Here is a 20,818-nt window from a genome sequence, read left to right as displayed (position 1 = left end):
AACAACCGTTCATGGTGTATACGGACCATAAGAACCTGGAGTACTTGAGGACCGCCAAGCGACTGAATTCACGCCAGGCCAGGTGGGCTCTGTTTTTCAGTCGCTTTAACTTCCATCTTTCGTACCGACCAGGGTCCAAAAACACGAAGCCCGACGCGCTGTCCTGGCTTAACGAGGCACCGGAAGAGGCCACGGAACCAGAGACAATCCTGCCGGCGAAGTGTCTACTGGGGGCGGTTTCATGGCCGGTGGAGCGTCGCGTCAGGGAAGCGGTAAGGGACCTCCAGGTACCGCCAGCATGTCCTCCCAATCGTCTGTTCGTCCCACCTGAGCTCCGGGGGGAGGTCATTCAGTGGGCACACGACTCCGCGGTCAGCGGTCATCCAGGTGCCCCTCGGACGACGTTCCGGGTGGGAGAAAGGTTCTGGTGGCCTTCCATGAAGCGGGACGTGTCGGAGTACGTCGCTGCCTGCCCAACCTGTGCCATGGGCAAGGTCTCACACCAGCGGCCAGCCGGGCTGTTACACCCTCTGCCAGTTCCAGGCCGACCCTGGTCACATATTGCACTGGACTTTGTAACCGATCTTCCCCCATCTCAGGGCAAGACAGCTGTGATGACCGTGGTAGACCGGTTCTCTAGGTGTGTGCACTTTATTCCTCTGCCCAAGCTGCCCACCGCGAAGCAGACAGCCCAGGTCATGTTGGAGCAGGTCTTCCGCCTCCACGGGTTCCCCAGTGACATCGTGTCAGATCGGGGCCCTCAATTTGTTTCCCGGTTCTGGAGGGAGTTCTGCTCGTTGGTGGGGGCTGAAGTCAGCCTGTCATCAGGGTACCATCCGGAGTCCAACGGACAGACTGAACGCGTTAATCAGCAGCTGGAGGTGGGGTTGCGCCTGTTGGCATCTAGGAGTCCGGGCTCCTGGGTACAGAAGCTGGTATGGGTCGAGTTCGCACATAATACTCTGCCGTGCGCTTCGACCGGCCTAACCCCTTTCCAGTGTGCGTATGGTTTTCAGCCTCCCCTATTCCCGGCCCTGGAGGAGGAGGTCCGCGTTCCATCAGCCCATGCATTGGTCCGCAGATGTCGGCAGACTTGGTTGCGAGCCAGGCGGACCATGATGCAGGCTCAGACCCGCTACAAGGCGTCGGCAGACCGTAAGAGGGCTCCAGGACCCAGGTACGAGGTCGGGGACCAGGTCTGGCTCTCGACCAGGGACCTCAAACTGCAGGGCCAACCACGTAAGTTGGCACCAAGATTCATCGGCCCATATACCATCTCCAAGATAATTAACCCCGTGTCGGTGAGGCTTTCACTACCCAGGTCACTGAGGATCCATCCAACGTTCCATATTAGTCGTCTCAAACCGTTTCGCTCCTGTCCCATGGTGCCCCCTCATCAACCACCTCCACCACCTCGGGTGGTGGATGGGTCTCCAGCATACACGGTCCGAGAGCTCCTGGACTGCAGGCGACGTGGCCGGGGGTTCCAGTACCTCGTGGACTGGGAGGGGTACGGTCCTGAGGAACGCTCGTGGGTTCCGGCCAGGGACATCCTGGACAAGTCCCTCATCCGGGAATATCACGCGGCGCATCCCATACCTCCTGCCCCGGGAGGGGCGCCACGGCCCGCCCAGCCTGCCGCTGGGGGGTCCGGTTCTGGTCCCTCCTCCTAGACCTCCCTCCGCCCACCCTGGCTGGGGGGGGAGGGGTTGCCGTGGGCGCCATGGTCGCCGCCCTAGGAGGGGGGGTACTGTCACGTCTACGAGTCACATCCTGCTTTACTGCATTATACTTCCGGTTTCCTGCCACCTCACCTTAGTTTCAGCTTTATTTCCGGTCGTCATTAGTCTCACCTGTTCCATATCAGTAATTATCCTCAGCATTCTTAAGCACCATCAGCCCCAGAACACCTTGCCAGATCGTTGTAAGCCAGACTACACTTTCCAGCAATTAGTTACTCTGTTCATGTGCCGTGACCCTGTTCCGTTTCTGACTCCTGATTCCTGCCGACTCCCTGATCTGTACTACTGCTTGGATTGCTCTTGGATAACGAACCTAACCGCCCGACTACGAGACAGCCTGCTCCCTCACGGTACCGTAAAACTGCGATCTTCTGTTACCGAACCTCTGCCTGCCCCGGATCCGAACCAGCCTGCCCCACCGGTACCGAAGCCCCGTGATTGACTGTGCATGACCCGGATTGTCTGTGATTCTGAATAAACCGTTTAACCCTACGTTCTGCCTGTGGTCTCTGTGCTGTGCATGTGGGTCCGAGCTCTGCCAAAACCTGACAAAGCCTTACTGTACTTACTGTGTGTCTGTTCTTATTGGTCTGCCAGAACATATATTTTGAAGCCCTTTGTGGTAATACATTATTTAGGTAAACATGACTATTGTTTTTCACTGTATGTAAAAATGCAAGCTGGCTGTAAGGACTCCAACAAGGGATGAATCAACAGTTATGAGGTACACTCTATTCTGGCCTGCATTAGCATTTTTTCAAGTCTAAGATATGAAGTTTCACTGTATTTAAAGGCAGATGGAGGCAGCTGGGTAAAGAATCTGGACATGTTCTTTTGCTCCCTGCAGGACGTCTGCCTGAGGATGCTCTTATTAAAAATTACAGATTGTCCTGTTCATCCCCCCAGTGCGAGCTCCTCAGATTGTACAGACTGTCTTCCACTGTAAAGAAGATAATGTCTTCTTTTTGCTACCTCTGCCTGCAACTAATGTTTTGCCATTAATATATCCCCTGTTCTTTAACAAGACACATCTACTTTCTGGAGCTGTCAAAATGGGAACAGTGCAGGTTTTCTACATTTCTTCTTTCTGGGTGCGATCACAGCAACTCTCTGCCCAGATTCTAAGAGGATGCAAGCCTCTGCCCTCCCTGCACCTATCTGTCAAAGCTAAGATGGGGCGGGGCCAGTGGTGACACCATTGTGTCAGGGCAGCTCAATGGCAGCAACAAGATGGAAGAAGCTGAAGGAATATACAGTAGGGAGGATGTAAATAGACAGCTACAATCGTTTTTATATTCTCTGTTGATTTTACAGTCACATACTGACATATTCTGTGTTTAACTACAGTATGCAGCTGCACCACCAAACCACTAGTGGGTAGTAGGCTTTCTGTACGACTATGGTGATGATCTTTGCAACTGGGCTGAGTTTCAGACGAGAGAAGATGTTGGTTAGAGTACTATATGTCCATAATATTTCCAGTGCACTTCAGGCAACACTGGGTCCCGCATCAAACAGTGTGGTTGACAGTTTATAACCAGACAACTTTTTAAGTTGTATTTGTTACAGTTCCTCTCAGTAAAATGATGAGGAACTAAGAGAAGCTAAGAAGCTAAAACAGAGGCCTGGTGAATCTTCACTAAACAGCCAGAGGTGCAGAATCAAGTGAGCTGCTCGATGCGAGCCCTGCAGACTTGTGCTGACAGCTGACCTTCTGTTAATAATGCAGCTGTGTCCAGGACGTGACCTGGCAGCCCCCACACCCCCAGGCTCTGCATGAATCAACACTAACACAAAATGTTGCCTCTGCTCTCTATGCTGAAATGTTCATCTGCTCCTCTGAGGAAACTGTCCACGTCTATTGTATCTAAAGTTTTAATGTTCTATCTGCTTGGTACCTTAAAGATATGAGTTTAGCTTTCAAATTGATTTTCAAATTCTCTGACAACACAAATGACAGTAAACAAGTCCCTTGTGTATTTACAATAATACAATACAGTATTTTTGTCCTTACTTGAACCACTGACATACTAAAGGCAGCAGTGGGTTGTGTCTCCGTTACACAACAGCACACAACCACAGGATAGAGAGGCACCTTCACTCACTTAACACTAAGCCTTAGGGGAATAGATCAACATTTTCAGGGGTCTTCAGACACTTGTAACAGAAGGACAGAAATCTGTACTGTAGGTCAATTTTGGGTCAAGCTGCCTTGATAAATGTAGACATTTGAAACATGATTCTAAGGACATGTAACACTGATGCATTGTATTTCCACCAATGACAATGACTTCTGACGTGAGATTCTGTGGTTCATTTAAACACACTATGGGTGCACTTGAAGTGCACTTGCTACTTGAAGTGCACTTGCTACTGGCTTTACATTTGCTACTTTAAAGAATCCAATCTAAGCCTGATTTGTGTCGTAGTTCATTTTCTGCCTACGTCGATAGTAAACAGGCCACTCACAAAATCACCTCTGCTTCTGCCCAGACAAATGCAGAATACCAAAACAGTATTTCCGACACACACAAAAAATCTAATTAATGTGCATCCACTGTGTATGTAACTTTATTAGCAGCTTCCTCGTAACATAGACGTAGATGTAGAATGCTTGGTTTCCAAGTAGCGAAGTGGTGCAAAAGGCTTAATTGCCTCATCAGAGCTGGTTGCTGCATTATGCAGAGCGGGCTTGGTGTGTGGGAATAACCTGCTGCAATAACTCAATTCAGTATTTCAAGTAGAATTTTTCTTACATATGCTCTTTTTATGTCTTTTCAATGGTTCTTTTACCCTGTGCAAAGAAACTTTCCAAAGACCTTTGTTTGCTAGCTTGGGGGTTTCAAGTTAGCGGAAATGTGCTAAGTGTTACGGGGCAAAGCAGCAGAAGTTAGTGGTTGTAAGTAAGACATGTGACTGAGGCAAGCGTCTTGACATGTTAATGAGTTAGAGTAGGTCACAGGCGAATTTAGGACAGAGATTCTGGTAATTTTCCAAAATAAAACATTGTTTAGAATCACAATAAATCTGAAATAATGTAAGGTAAGCATTCTTTCTTTCACAGGGATTGGGGACCACTGCTCTAGAGTGTCAGACTCTCCATTAGTGCTTCATTAGCCAATAGCTTTAGCTAGACAACATCAAGCTGGATGCTGGTACCTGTGACCCCTATCAAATAAAGTGAGCTTCCGCAAACAGGTGTGGTGATGAACTGCATGTGCGACAAAACCAAACAGCCCTTTCCACCAGGGGGGGTGGAAATACACACTTTGATATGGGCAGTGCAGATGATCTAGAGGGATTTATGGCATAAAAAATTCTCATAAAAAGACTCCTTATTGAGACATTGAAGGCCAATATTCTTTGGCATGAAAAGCAGTTTAAGCAGTCTCCTTTAAATGGTTCACATTTATATAGCACTTTAAACCTTCCGGGATCCAAAGCGCTTTACACTAGTAAACTAAATGTTCCTGTCAGCTATCTGTGAGTAAATCACTATAGCAATCAATCATGTTGAACATGTCCTGAAGTTGCCATGATGCTATATGAGTTCTCCACCACAAAAAAAACATTGTTAGATCTCATAAAAGCAGTTCAAAGAACAGCAGCATCAGGCCACATATAGCATATGAGCAAAAAGAAGAGATCATAGCTCTAACAAGAGTTCGACCATCGCAGTGATGGATGGCTAAGATGTCAAAAGAAAGGGTCAAAAGGGTTATAAAACCCAGACAAATGTCATGTCAAAAAAACAAAAAACAAAACTTTTCAACACATGCATGTGAAGCTGCATTTTGCAAATGCGTATCTGTGTCATCCTTCTGGCCGCCTGCAGGATGTGGTTCAAAGTCTCAGATACACCTTCAAGGGCGTTAAGTTTCCATTAAACCGAATGCACGCCTGTAGGAGAGCAATGTAATAATAGATCTCAGCCCTCAATATGCTGAAAATATTGAAGTCACTCCTTCATTCAGAAGAGGCCAGATCTGCTGGTGAAGTGTCTCACTGGTGGGTCGACCCTTCAATCTATAAATAGGAAGGATGCATGTGTAGCCTACCGTGCTTCAAACACTCGGCTGACCTGCTGTTGGCTATGCAGGTTTCCTTGTCATCCTCTGTGTTCTTATACTTTAACAGTGGATTCGTTTCTACTACACTGCCTTCAACATAATACATCTACGTAACACCAGAAACCTATGACTTTCTACTGTGTTCCATTCTTCATGGCCTAAGGCAGCATATGGGTTTCACACATTTGATGCCAATATTGCTATATTCAATCTACTTCCACATACTGTAGTGTAGTAATTTTAGAATTTAAAACCTCTTCTCTAAGTGATTTAATGAAGGCTTATTGATCTCAGAGGGCAATATCTCCCACCTCCATTTTCAAAGACAGACAAAGCACAATCGCTCATCACTGACCCGTCACAGTGAAGTGTCTGTGACATCGTTGCTAGGTTACCGTATTCCAGAACACAACGCTCCACAGAGCCACATCGTGTCAGTTCCTGTGAATGATGGAGGACCAGGAGACACAGTCACACTGGGTGTGTTTTGACATGAAAATGAAGCGACAGTAGACCCACCTGTGTCTTGCTTCAGATATAATGTGTATTCTACTGTACACTGTACACACTGTATTAGGACTCCTTACAACCACTTATATCAAAATACTGCATACAGTATAATATTGCAAATATGGTGAAAAGAAATTGTGATCTGATATTACTTTACTTAGCTGATGTTAACACATAGTAATGCTATGTCACTATAAAGACTTGCTACTTCAAGTTAGTGAGTTTTTGAAGCATCCGTCACTGATTTACAACAAGATTTCTATCACCTTTACATATCATTCTACCACCACCAGCTACTGCTTCAACGAGTAGTAATAAGGCTCTATTCATCCTGTACCAGTTTTCAGATTCATTCTGCTCATGGTGGATTGTTCCAACACTTGTTTTTCCATTTACTGACTCTTTTCATTTACAGTATTTGCTCGAGTCTGCTTATTTCCTTTTTCTTAAGGGTATTCCAAGTCATTGCACCTGCCATGCTCTCAGTTCTTCAACACTTATAATACACTGCACTACACTAATAATAATAAATGCAGTAAACAGAAGTAATGCAAACATGAACTGGCCAATGCTTTTGTATAGAATTATATACACAGAAAATTTAAAATTTCAGTTTGTGCACTAGTTTGGACACAGATAGACTTTGAATTTTATCTCACAGGTTCTAATGAAGTCATGAATCCTTTGAAAGCACAGGAAAATCTGTTCTAAATACACATTCAGTACCTCTCACACTGATTATGACAACAGAGAAACTCAGGAGGGAGGCAGGCTTACTGTAATTTGCCTCCTGTTGTCTTTTCCAAGTATGTATCAAGGCTATATTGCAACACAGTGGGTGGCCTACATTAAGATCAAACAACAGTAAATATTTGAACAAGGCTCAGATGCTGACACAGCAGTAAGAGCATGATAGGAGACTATTACAAAGAATAGTGATTGTGCTCAGTGCACTGTACTAAACACTGTCGGAAAAATAACACAACACAAGGGATGATAGGGAGATGTGAATCATATATATCTTTACACTTTCTTTGCGTGTTTTTATGTGCTAGTGAATATCACCTATTTGTGTTAGGTAGTGAGTAATGGAAGTAACAAGGAAATAAATGTATGATAATGTTTAATATAGTTTAATGTGATGATAGACTTGAATATATTCTGAGTTAATGTATTTGTTTTTCCTAAAGCTACTTAGTAAGTGTTCAGATATTTCTAACATCACAAGCTGTGACATTCTAGTTTTTCTTTGCTTCTAGGCAGGGAAGGAAAAACTTTGTGACTGAGTCTGCTGACAAACAGAAGATCCCAGACGTGCCTGCTCCTCCTCCATCAGTGCTATAATTCAGTAGAGACGCAGTCAAAATAGTGAGGATGAAGTAGCACTAATCCCTGTGGGGCTGCTCATTAAGCTGCTGGCTTAGTCCCTGGGGGCCTCAGGACAACACATGCCCACAGCCCATCACCCACCCTCCCCCAACTAATAATTAAAAGCACATCCTGTCTAAACCTCAAACTGTGGCTGAAATATTGACAGGCATTTCAGTTTAGTTTAGTTTATTTATATGGCACCAACTGACCACAAAATTCATCCCAACACACTTTACAATGTGATGTTTACAACCTTACAGAACCAAAAATACAACTGCTGCATATAGAACAATACAGGAAAACCCACAAATCCCACTTTAGTAACTGACACTATTTAATAGCAGCAAACGTCTAGACATACAATTAACAAACAACATTCACTATGTTGAGAAGGAGGTTTTCTTTTTGAGATTGACGACCATCTTCCTTGACAGTGTTACCATTACACTAATTTGCACAGCAGAGAAGAGGCCCACCCACATGTGATGTAACCTGGGACACTTGGAGTGTCTCTCAGCTCTGGTGACAAGGGGGATAGGCAGTCTGAAGCTTTTAAATGATACACACTTCAATCTAAGGGACCAATAAAAACACATGTTAACTTTGGTGTCGTGGCCTTGACAGTTACTCTGCAGGCAAATAGACAGGGAACACATCTGACCTGGGAATATGACTTATTTAGTGGAGATGTATTTCTGCTGTGACAGATGCTGTGAAGGTTAACAGGAAAGACGTGTGGTTAGTGTGATGAACAAAACACACCTTCACATTTTGCAGTTGTCTTACAGGAAACAGAGAAGCAGCGTGGTCATAAAGCCCTGAATGAATCCAGTGAACTTTAAAGCATCAGTTTGTTGAAGCACAGGTTGCACAGAGCTTGACAACTCAAACTAAACTCAAGACAGATGTTGTGCAGGTGGTTGATTAATAAAGAATACAACATCTTGAATAAATAACCCAAAGTAGTACTGCACTGTGTAAAGCTAACAAAGACAAACATCACCAATTTGTGTAATGGTTGGAACAAACGGTTACATTTTGAAATTTGGATTGGACATTTATAATGTCAGGCTTGCTGCATTTAAGGTTCTGTCCTGTCTCTGGATGTCATTCCGGGTGCTCTAATGGCCCAACAAAGATATGGGGGGTGGGGGAGGTTCTGTAACTGAGGCAGCATCCAAGACAGAACGTTCTGTGTTAGTGGTGGTTTAATGCGGGAGCCTAGATCCTGAACAGATTGCTTAATTAGGCAGAGGAAGGGACAAAAGGACATGAAAATTGCCACCACATGTGTCAATATAAGAGAGTTAGGCCTTCTACCACTGATGCCACAGTCTGGGACTAACACAACCTTTCAGTGAGTGGTTGCACAGCTCACACTGGCGTCATTATCATGGGTATAACAAACAGTCAGAGCTTTGAGGCAACAAGTAAACACCATGTGTCTGTCTTATGGTTGCACATGACTCCAGCTATGACTATCAATGTGTGGATAATGAGAGGATAATACTACTGTGCTGTTCAGCTCCTCTTTCTACAGAAATGCGCTCAGATGCAGAAACAATTGGAATAAGTGAGTCATTTTCTGTTTGTCACCAGCCTACTATACCACCCACCCAGCACTCAGACACACGTCTGCTTTACATTCCCCCAGTTAGTATGCGCTTAATATGCTACCGCCGCAGAGATTCCTCTGAAGCCACTGTACCAAGTGTGGTTCCAGTCTGCAACAAGCATTGCTGAGCAGAGACACACAGAAACAGGATCTGATGTAGACATTACAGTAGATGCTTAGCTGAGTCTGATTTCCTGGAAGGTATCCATTGTTCAGCTAGTTTCTACCAAACCAGAGATGACGTTTACATAAAATTATCTTTACATCTTTATTATTTCTGTGTATCTCTGCTGAGCTTCTCACAATGTGGCCCCTATATCAGAAAGCCTGTTTTCAGATTGTTATAGTGTACTGTAAGTTCCACTGAGTGGAGGAAGCCATTGACTAAAACGCCTGTGAAAAGGTCACACAGAGGCGCTCTTTGGCTTCCAAATGGGTCACAGAACAAGTGAAACAAACAAATGGCTGCTGTGGAGCAGAAAGGCTTTGTGACCTGTGCTTCATAGAAAGTGCTGTCTCCTGGAGGCACAGCTTTGCTAGAGATTAGATGAGGTGGAGAATGGTCAGACTATATTCTTTTCTGTTAGGGTCTTAAAAAGTGAAAGAATGAGATTTTACATGTATGAATACCTCAAAGTATCGGCACAAAGCATCTGGGTTTAATTGGAATCAGTACAAATTGAACTGGGCTCTACACCTATTGTTAGTTGCACAAGAACAAAACTATAATAGCAGAAGTAATATATAGAAATAAATTAAAGTTACAATATTAACCTTGCTTAATCAATGTGACTAAATTTGATGTTTGTATCAAATACACATATAATCTTGGCAGCTCACTGAGCATCCTGATTCAGATATGACACTAACATTTAGTGATTCCCTTATTTGTTGTTTGAGAGCGGGCATTCAGAAAAGACATCTAATACAATAGAGGAGAAATCAGAAGAATGGCAGCTGAGTGAGAACTGGGGGGAGATGGGTTGGAGTGATTCTGATGCTGCACTGCAGAATAAAGACGGCAGCAACATAAAAGGACGATGAGGCCTGGTCATAAACTGTGTTAAAATTTTCTTTTGGCAGCATGCATCTGTTGTGATGCCTACAGTTGACTCCATTGCCTCCTGAATGAGCGTATTTTAATGGCCTGGCCATCTGCTGCCAATGTCTGCATGAGGTTATTGTCTAGAGGAGCTGTGCTTGAACTCATCTAGCAGTGGATTTGTAGGTCTTTGTGTTTGAGTGCTGAGCTTCATACCTCTGGTTTCAGGGTCGCAGAATCTTTTATTTCCTCCACATTGTTTTGTGTGCCACCAAACCAGAGACCTTTCAGGGACACAGAGATGCTTAATTACTTATCAACCAATCCAATTAAATGATGTGCTTTAAAGGCAGGAAGGAACAATGCAGGGTCAGTACAGAATGTCATTCTGGGTTGGCCACTCAAGAGTCGACTCAGTTTTTTAGTAAAGTTTTGATTCATATAAATATAAAACACCAATTTAAATGCACTTTGACTGCAAAGCAGCATTACACAGAAAAGTCGAAGTGCAGCAGAAGAGCTGAGGTTAACCGCATGATGCACCTACTTAACTGCTCTTTACTTACCAAAGCCAGAATATGTTAGAATATAAGAGCCGCTGATTTGACTGCTACTTCAAGCCTGCTAATCTCATTTCACCTCCCTTAGTGGCTTCCTTGATTGCTGAGGCTGCAAACACCCCGAGTTTGTGCAGCCCCTGCTGATGTGATGCACCCGTGCAGTAGCAGCCACCCACATGAAGAACTGCAGGTGGTTAATGGGGGTTTGTGATGTCTTCCTGTTATTCAGCGTATTGGGAACATGAGCTAATATTATCTGTGTAGGTTAATAATATAATTATTAAAAGTGTCCCAGTGTAGCAGCAAATGGGAGCTGTGGTGAACAGTGATGTGCTAGAAATAAAGCAAGGTGCTGATGGGTCATTTAACTCTGTTAATGACAGAGACCACAAACTACAAGAGATAGGAAAGAGGAAGGTCAAAGACAGTGAGGACATAGAAAAGTGTGGAGCTATTTTCTTAGCTGAAAAGTATTTCAAACAGTTTCTTTAAACTGTAATTAAAAGCATTACAGTCGATGTTTTTAGCATGTGCATTTTGGGTTCTATACACAGGAACTGTCCCAAAATAATCCAGCTAACCTCAGTGTGTCAGAGAAGCATGTCATTAAGTCTCAACCAGCAGAAAATTGCTGTTTGCCTGCCCCATGTGTGCGTCCACGCTGTGGACCTGCTCTCTCCCAGTTCCTCCATGAGGCCATGCTAGTGGGCTCCACTCAGGCTCTGCTGGGAGCACGTGTCTCTCTTTTCATCAATAGCCTTATGTAACGAAATGTAATGGCAGGAAACCACAGCGGAAAGAGCCGTCTTATGACAAGCTGAGAGCACAGAAGTCTTAGTCTTTGTGCACAGCTTCTGGGACAGACGCAGCAAGATTCATACAGGAAGCGGTTCTAATAGGCAGAGCGGCTGCTGGGTATGATGGGCATGAAGGAAGGCACACTATGTGTTGCATTGTACCCAGTGTTCATGCAGAAAATCTTAATTTTTCTGCTTGAATACAGGCTGCATTCCCCCTTCGGACTTGACTTGACTTCTGGTGCTTATCGGTGGCCGGTTTGTGGACAGCGGTGTAGTGTGAGAAACCCCACACTACTCTCTCCCTAAGACGCTCTCTACTTTTCCTGAAGATCTCAAAGCATTCCCTGAACAACAGAGACACAGTCCCTCCAGCGCGTCTTCCTCCCGGCAGGAGATGTATGTTTAGGACCGAAGAAGAAAATGGAGTGACAAATGGAGAACTCAATTTCCAACATTCCAACATAAAATTCTGTCCCTAAAAACGATGAGGAACCAGTGACAAAGGGCAGCCCTTACTGCAGGCAAAACATACCAATAAAGACCTGTAGGTGGCCCTCAGCACTCACTAGGACATTACAAACGGATTATTCATGCTCTCATGTGTTCATATATTTATCTCTATATTAATCTGTATTATTGTACCAAATTGACATCATGATCATAAAGCTTTTGTTGCTTTTCACGCTAAAGAATATTGGACTTCAATGTCTCAGTAAGGAGTCTATATGTTTTCATGCCATAAATCCTTGTGGATCGTCCACACTGCCAGTCTTAATGTGTTTATTTCCAGCCCCCTGGTGGAAAGTGCTGTATTAGGAGTCTGTCACACGAGAAGTTGATCGCCAAACCGCAAAAGCGCACATTGCATCATAGGGGTATCAGGTCAGGGCATCCAGCTTGCTGCTGTTTGGCTAAAGCGGCTGAAAGTGGATTTTGCATTTAGGGACCTGTAGTAAGATTCTACGCTGACCTCATTATTGCGTTTTTTCCAAACTCCAGGAGAAACAAGAGAAGACAGCTACAGTCATGTAAAATATTATATTTTTTTGTTTTTGTTCATGTAATGACTATTAGAATATTCAACAGTCATTGCCAAACATTCTCTAACAAACACTGACACATGAACTGAACCAAGTAATTTGTCAAGCTAAGCTGCAAAGAAATGACATAAAACATAAACTATTTATGAATAATGTAAGCAAAATTTAACAAAATATATCACATAGAAGAGAAATTGTACAGAAGTTAAATAATGAATGAGAACCATGACTCAACTGTGGACTGGCTTCCCATTTATAAAAGACAGAAACTCATGTTCTCTAAGGGCCACGCTGGTGTTGGCTGCTGCCAAATTTTGAAATGGTTTTGGGCAACTGCTCGTACACGCTGCACCATCTGTCCTACAGTCTAACCTAAAGCTAGTTTCCTGTTCCATATCACTACAAGCTGCATTCACAGGTTTCCCCTTTACACAAAAAACTGGGAGACTGTCTTTATCTCACATTTTGTCATTAAGTCAAATACTGGAATACCAAATGAAATCCTCTGTATATGTGTTTCCACATATCTCTGTTCCCACAGGATGATTTGATTGGCAAGTTAGGTCCCTGGGCTGCTAGCCTCAATGAGAGGCTGACTGGCAGCTACTGCAGAGTAGAAGATCAAGGGGGACATGAACCTGCTAACCCATTCAGTCAATCAGAGCTGAAGAAGAAGAAGCAGGTTCAGTTGCCACTGAACAGAATCTTTAGAATAAACATGACCTGGCTGAATGACAAGCTACACAGAGTGTAGAATGTGAGTGGCCACAGTTCGGTGCGGACCCTGTCTCCCACCTAATGATAGCGGATTGGCTCCATCACCTCTTGGACTTTTAGGGGAAAGTACTGACTATTATAGTATCCGTTTCTGACACTGAATTCAGTTTGCTGAGGAATAACTGAAGTTCCAATGTAGAAATCGTTCAGTCGTTCAGCTGATTTGTAGCCAATGGTAACATAATTACTGGTTAAAATGACTAATGCATCACCATTGTGGTGGTTACTGCTGTCTCCACTGTAATACTTGTGTCATGCTTTGGTATACATTGTATTCCAATTCTGCTTAACAATACTATTATTATTTTTATCGTTATCACAATTGCTGCTCTAAATACCACTATTGGTATTATTGTTTCATTTATCTGCATCAGCAATGCAGATAAATGACTCTGCACAGAGGGCAGACAGGCAGCAGAGTTCAGGGAAATGTGCACTGCAGCAGAAAAGGGCTATCATAAAATGCTTGGCGAGAAGAGTGACACATTCTTAGCCTGTGAATCTAAATGGTGGGGCGGAAGCCACACTGCGTTCTAGGAGGAACACTTAGGGATCCATGGGAACCAAAACTATGCATGTCTGCAATAGAATGGGCGACATAACTGACCATAGTCTTTGTCATCACACATGACAGTAGACACAGTTGCAAAACGGATTCATATCATATGAAATCAACCAGATAAGCCCAAGCTACACACCAATCTCAACTTTAAGTCCTTTGATAGTTTGAGGATACGGACATTCCAGTTGCTTACATTATTGGTGTGTTTAGAACAAAGCTCATATTTATCAGATAAGTAAACCTTCATGCAGAGATTTCACATCTGATGTCAAACATTGTATGACTAAGTCATATATGTAATATATTAGTGCCTTAAGGCATCAATTTGATGATCACTAAAAAATGACTCCAGGACTTTCATTATGTAAAGATTAGCAAAGCGCCTCATTTTGGTGTCTCCAAAGCTCTTTCTATATTGTTCTACTAATAACATTCAGCCTTTTTACGTGATTACTAAAAGTGAACATACAACTGTTATCAAGGCACTTTTACCTCTGGTCAGGTGAATAGATAAATATTGCATGTTATTCTAATATTAGACTATGATTGTGTTTGTACACGTACTCAGTGAACACTGTATTTGAGCTTTATTAAGCATCTTCGGGGATCATTATCACTCTTTAAATATATATCTGACCATCAAAACAGTATTTGCTGGCCTGTAACATGTGCTGTCATATGCTCTGCTCAATATGTAGAACAAACAAGAGCTACTTTGCTTTTTAGAGACCATCACTGAATGTTCTGAAAAGGTGCAAGCTGGCTACATCTGTGCTACTGTCGAAGGAAACACTAATATGAAGTTAAAGGAAAAGCAAAAACGAGAGCTTAATTATCATTCTCTGTCATTTTACACAGACACAACCCGTAATGGACAGAAGTCTGGGCATTTGCCTTCTCCCTATTGCCACACGATGCCTGGCACTGCACAGCTTCTAAAGACAAATAAAGGTTGTATCAGGTGGTAGCTGGCATAATTAAAAGATTTCAGCCGGATCCATTCGTTGGTGGGGGATTTAAAAATAGACTGAAGTGCTCTACTGAACCCTTGAATACAAGCTAAATGGACTTAAGGGCCAAATGGAATTGGAGAGATTAAGGAAAAAAAGCAACGCAGATTAAAAATAAAACATGAGGACACTCTGCTCGTGTACATGCCACAGCCAGCCACCGACTCCCGGGTTTGGACACAGCAAGCAGAAAGGCAAACACAGACATAAGCTGGGGAGGGTCGATAAGGGTTGGAATGGTTACGATGTGATCTGTATTATTCCAGTTCTTTAAACTGTTACAATCTACACGTGCTTATTGAATTCCTTTGAAGAACAAGCTAGGAGCGACATCCCCTCTTTAGACAAGCTTCCACACACTTGTGCATAGCTGTAGCTATGACCCAGTGGCTTGTGCCTGTTTTGCAAACTGAGCATTTTTAATAAAGCAGAGAAATTAAGTAAAATGTAAAATGTTTTAATTAGCAGAATAAAAAAAAGCCAGGACTTGCAACAGGGAGCTAGCTGCTGGATGTGGCCACATCAGATCACATGTCAGTGTGCATCCCCACCAGCTCTTCCGTACCTAACATCTATTCATGCTTCAGCATTTACTAATCTGTACAAATTGAGCTAATGAGTATGTCACAAGCCACCAACTATGGGAGAGTAGAATAAACACATGCAGTGAGAGAAAAGAGGCACGTTTCATATGTCTCCACTGGAAGCATGACACAAAGGACACTGTTGTGTTGTCTTTCTGACCTCGGAGGTTCTGGTGTGAGGCTGAGGGCAGAGTAGTGGCTGACTGTACTCTCAGTCCCAAACCTATCAGCTGGTGTCGTCTGACCCACTGTGCCACGTCACCATATATCATTCTGAACTCATCGGAATCTGCTGGGTTCTATACACTGTTAACACAAAGCTCTTTTCTATTACTTCAACAGTCTGACTACATAAGACTAGTGTTTAACAAATTGTAACTATCTCGTTTAATGTAGGGCCACTTCTGCACCACTTCTCAAGCTAGTCTGGGCACCCAAAAATGTCTCTTTTTCTTATTTTAATTAGGTAAATTAGGTATTTTCCAATTTACCTTTGTCTAGGGAAAATTTGTGCTTGGAACAAATCTCTTTACATTCAGATGTAAAGACGAGGCAAGTTTGAATCGTTCCCTATTTGAAGAGGAACCACGTTTCTTTATTTGAGTAAGAAAATGAGGGTCATTAATATAATAATAGACACTTATCCATTATTATTATTATCAATGTTAGTTGCTGCCAGAACAGCTGTGTTCAGTTTGGTTCTTGAGTAACAGAGATCAGACACCAGGCTCAGGTCTGCTCATAACAAGCTTACACTACATCACTACTTTAATTCGAATAGCAAGAACGGAGCCATATTCACACCTTTGGTAAGGGGCTGACCTTTAGGCACAAACTGAAATCAGAGGCTTTGATTAGAGATGTGAATACTAAGCCGCAGGAGGGGTAACCAGTAAGCTACAAAACAATATTCAGCACTAACATGCTCATATTGAGTTAGGTTTAAAGTGGGCCAATGCGAAAAAAATTCAACTTCTGCTCTAAAACACTTATGTGACACCCATCTTAACTGTGTCAGTGTGACAGGTTTGTCCGGCAGTAAATGAAGAGGAGGGTCATTTAAGTGTCTTAGAGATGCTGCTAACTTGTATTGTGTTCCTGTTAATTTGTTTGGCCACATAACAGAACTTTGTAATGCACAGTATATATATATATATACACACACTCTATTCTCACCCTCCGCGGGTGGTCTCATCCACTTTCCAAGCTCGGGTCCTCTGGCAGAGGCCAGGGAGCTTGAGGGTTCTGCGCAGTATCCTTGCTGTTCCTAGGACTGCGCTTTTCTGGACTGAGATTTCGGATGTTTTTCTAGGGATCTGTTGCAGCCACTCCTCCAGTTTGGGGGTCACAGCCCCCAGTGCTCCGATCACCACAGGCACCACTGTGGCCTTCACCTTCCAAGCCTTCTCCAGTTCTTCTCTGAGCCCTTGGTATTTTTCTAGTTTCTCATGTTCCTTTTTCCTGATGTTGCCATCGCTTGGTATTGCCACGTCCACCACTACGGCTTTCCTCTGCTCTTTATCCACCACCACAATGTCTGGTTGGTTCGCCATTACCATTCTGTCATTCTGGATCTAGAAGTCCCACAGGATCTTGGCTCGCTCGTTCTCTACCACCTTGGGAGGTGTTTCCAAGGTTTGGATATATATATATATTCTCACCCTCCGCGGGTGGTCTCATCCACTTTCCAAGCTCGGGTCCTCTACCAGAGGCCAGGGAGCTTGAGGGTTCTGCGCAGTATCCTTGCTGTTCCTAGGACTGCGCTTTTCTGGACTGAGATTTCGGATGTTTTTCCAGGGATCTGTTGTAGCCACTCCTCCAGTTTGGGGGTCACTGCCCCCAGTGCTCCGATCACCACAGGCACCACTGTGGCCTTCACCTTCCAAGCCTTCTCCAGTTCTTCTCTGAGCCCTTGGTATTTCTCTAGTTTCTCATGTTCCTTTTCCTGATGTTGCCATCGCTTGGTATTGCCACATCCACCACTACGGCTTTCCTCTGCTCTTTATCCACCACCACAATGTCTGGTTGGTTCGCCATTACCATTCTGTCAGTCTGGATCTGGAAGTCCCACAGGATCTTGGCTCGCTCGTTCTCTACCACCTTGGGAGGTGTTTCCCACTTTGACCTTGGGGTTTCCAGTCCATACATAATGTGCAGATGTTCCTGTATACTATGCCAGCCACTTGGTTATGGCGTTCCATGTATGCTTTCCCTGCCAGCATCTTACACCCTGCAGTTATGTGCTGGACCGTCTCTGGGGCCTCTTTGCACAGTCTACACCTTGGGTCTTGTCTGGTGTGGTAGATCTGGGCCTCTATGGCTCTGGTGCTCAGGGCCTGCTCCTGTGCAGCCAGGATGAGTGCCTCTGTGCTGTCCTTCAGCCCAGCCCTTTCAAGCCATTGGTAGGATTTGTTGAGATCAGCCACTTCAGTTATGTTCCGGTGGTACATCCCGTGCAAGGGCTTGTCCTCCCATGATGGTCCCTCTTCCAGCATCTCATCCTCTGTTCTCCACTGCCTGAGACATTCACTCAGCACGTCATCTGTCGGGGCCTTATCCTTGATGTACTTATGGATCTTGGATGTTTCATCCTGGATAGTGGCTCTCACGCTCACTAGTCCTCGGCCTCCTTCCTTGCGGCTAGCGTACAGTCTCAGGGTGCTTGATTTGGGGTGGAACCCTCCATGCATGGTGAGGAGCTTTCGTGTCTTAACATCTGTGGTCTGTATCTCTTCCTTTGGCCACCTTATTATTCCCGCAGGGTATCTGATCACTGGCAGAGCGTAGCTGTTTATTGCCCGGGATTTGTTCTTGCCATTGAGCTGGCTTCTTAGGACTTGCCTTACTCGTTGGAGGTATTTGGCTGTTGCCGCATTCCTTGTTGCCTGTTCAAGGTTGCCGTTTGCCTGTGGTATTCCAAGGTACTTGTAATTGTCCTCAATGTCTGCTATTGTTCCTTCTGGGAGTAAGACCCCTTCTGTGTGGATTACCTTGCCTCTCTTTGTCACCATCCTCCCACATTTCTCAAGCCCGAATGACATCCCGATGTCCGAGCTGTAGATCCTGGTGGTGTGGATCAGCGAGTCGATGTCTCGCTCACTCTTGGCGTACAGCTTGATGTCATCCATGTAGAGGAGGTGACTTATGGTGGCCCCGTTCCGGAGTCGGTATCCATAGCCAGTCTTGTTTATTATTTGGCTGAGGGGGTTCAGACCTATGCAGAACAGCAGTGGGGACAGTGCATCTCCTTGGTATATGCCACATTTGATGGATACTTGGGCAAGTGGCTTCCCATTGGCTTCAAGGGTGGTTCTCCACAACCTCATCGAGTTTGCAATGAAGGCCCTTAGAGTTCTGTTGATGTTGTACAGCTCCAAGCATTCAGTGATCGATGTGTGTGGCATTGAGTCATAGGCTTTCTTGTAGTCGATCCAGGCTGTGCACAGGTTGGTGTGTCGCATTCTGCAGTCTTGGGCGACTGTTCTGTCTACCAGGAGTTGGTGTTTGGCTCCTCTGGTATCCTTACCAATGCCCTTCTGTGCTTCGCTCATGTATTGACTCATGTGCCCACTTATCTTAGCTGCGATGATGCCCGACATGAGCTTCCATGTTGTGGAGAGACAGGTTATTGGCCGGTAGTTGGATGGGACTGTACCCTTTGAGGGATCCTTCATTATCAGGATCGTTCGCCCTTCGGTTAGCCATTCAGGGTGAGTCCCATCCCTTAGCAGCTGGTTCATTTGTGCTGCCAGGCGCTCATGGATTGCAGTGAGCTTCTTTAGCCAGTAGGCGTGGATCATGTCAGGGCCAGGTGCTGTCCAGTTTTTCATACCTGAGACTCTATGTTGGATGTCTGCCACTGTGATAGTCACTGGATTCTGTTCAGGGAGGTTGCTGTGGTCTTCCCTCAGATCCACCAGCCACTGTGCATCACTGTTGTGTGATGCCTCCCTTTCCCATATACCCTTCCAGTACTGTTCAGTTTCCAGCCTTGGTGGGTCTGCTCTGTTGTTATTACCCTGCCATTGAGAGTACACTTTCGCAGGTTGTGTTGCGAACAGCCGGTTTATTCGTCTGGCTTCGTTATCTCTGGTGTATCTCTTTAGGCGGCTGGCCAAGGCTTGTAGCTGTAGTGGTCTTTTCATTGCACCTCTCTGGGCCTCTGTCATTTGGCTCACTTCCCTCCGAGCTGCCTTGATTTTTGCCTCCAACCTTCGTTTCCATGGTGGGTATTGTTTCTCATGGCTCCCATGGTTGCTCTTATAGCCAAGCACCTCTAGGATCACTGATGCTGAAGCGTATATCAGCTCATTGGTTTCTATGATTGTTGTGGTAGGGATCGCTCTCAATGCTGCATTCACATCTTCCATGAGACTTTCTGATGGTACTTCACTTAGCCGTTGTAGTGGGGTTCGGGGTTGCCTGTTCAATCTCGCCATGATCTTATCTTTCAGGTCAGTCGCTGCCTCGCTCAGCGTATCTGTGCTTATTGGGGCTTCGTACCCCAAACCTCCCCTCTGACCTGGCGTCCTGGCTCCCCCTTGCCGTAGCATTTTTGCCGTAGCATTTGTGTTGTATCTCGTCAATCTCAAGTTGTGATAGCAGTTGCCGTTTGTGGATGTTGGAACACTGAGCTACTAGTTGCTTCGCCGTCAGCCTTGAATGTGGGTTTCTTTGCATGTAACCCCTCTGACTAGGGTTACTTGAGTAGTAGCATGCCAACAGAGCCTTGTTCTCGCATCTCAGCCATTTCTTTCTTGTTCCAGTAGCCCACTTCTCGCCAAGGTGCTCTGGTTCCCCAACACCTGACGCAGACCTTGTTAGACCGGGCGACGTCTGAGCCGGTATCTCATGTGATTCATTGTCTCTCATGATATGAGGTAGGCGGTAGCTTGAAGGGTCTTGGCCAAGGACCCACACTGGATGCTTATTCGCCCTAACGGGGATTCGAACCGGGAACCCCCCGCATGACTTTACCGAACCCCCCCCGCAGACTTTACCGATTGAGCTATCCAGCGAGCTATATATATATATATATATATATATATATATATATATATATATATGTGTGTATATATAGCACATCCGCATGTAATATGCCTTCGCCTTGAAGCTTCACTTATATACTGTTGCAC

General features: G+C 44.7%; 1 protein-coding gene across 7 annotated transcripts in view; it reads right to left on the bottom strand.

Annotated features, from left to right (window-relative positions):
- fynb (FYN proto-oncogene, Src family tyrosine kinase b) overlaps positions 1-20,818 on the bottom strand; it is a 44,043-nt gene that overhangs the window by 21,797 nt on the left and 1,428 nt on the right. For 4 of the 7 annotated variants that reach the window (XM_029140793.2, XM_029140796.3, XM_029140795.3 and 1 more), the window contains exon 2: positions 10,567-10,634. The exons of 1 other annotated variant lie outside the window; for it this stretch is intronic. The gene's annotated coding sequence lies outside the window, so the exon portion shown is untranslated. Of the gene's footprint in view, positions 1-1,306; positions 8,267-8,354; positions 8,404-10,566; positions 10,635-10,916; positions 20,692-20,818 lie in introns of those variants that run through there. 2 more of the 7 variants (XR_008693807.1, XM_055506246.1) reach the window with 2 other exon arrangements.

Source organism: Betta splendens, chromosome 24 (assembly GCF_900634795.4).
Source record: "Betta splendens chromosome 24, fBetSpl5.4, whole genome shotgun sequence".
In the NCBI taxonomy this organism is placed as follows: Eukaryota; Metazoa; Chordata; class Actinopteri; order Anabantiformes; family Osphronemidae; genus Betta; species Betta splendens.
The sequence above is the reverse complement of the archived record's forward strand: the minus strand, read 5'-3'. Positions and strand labels throughout refer to the sequence as shown.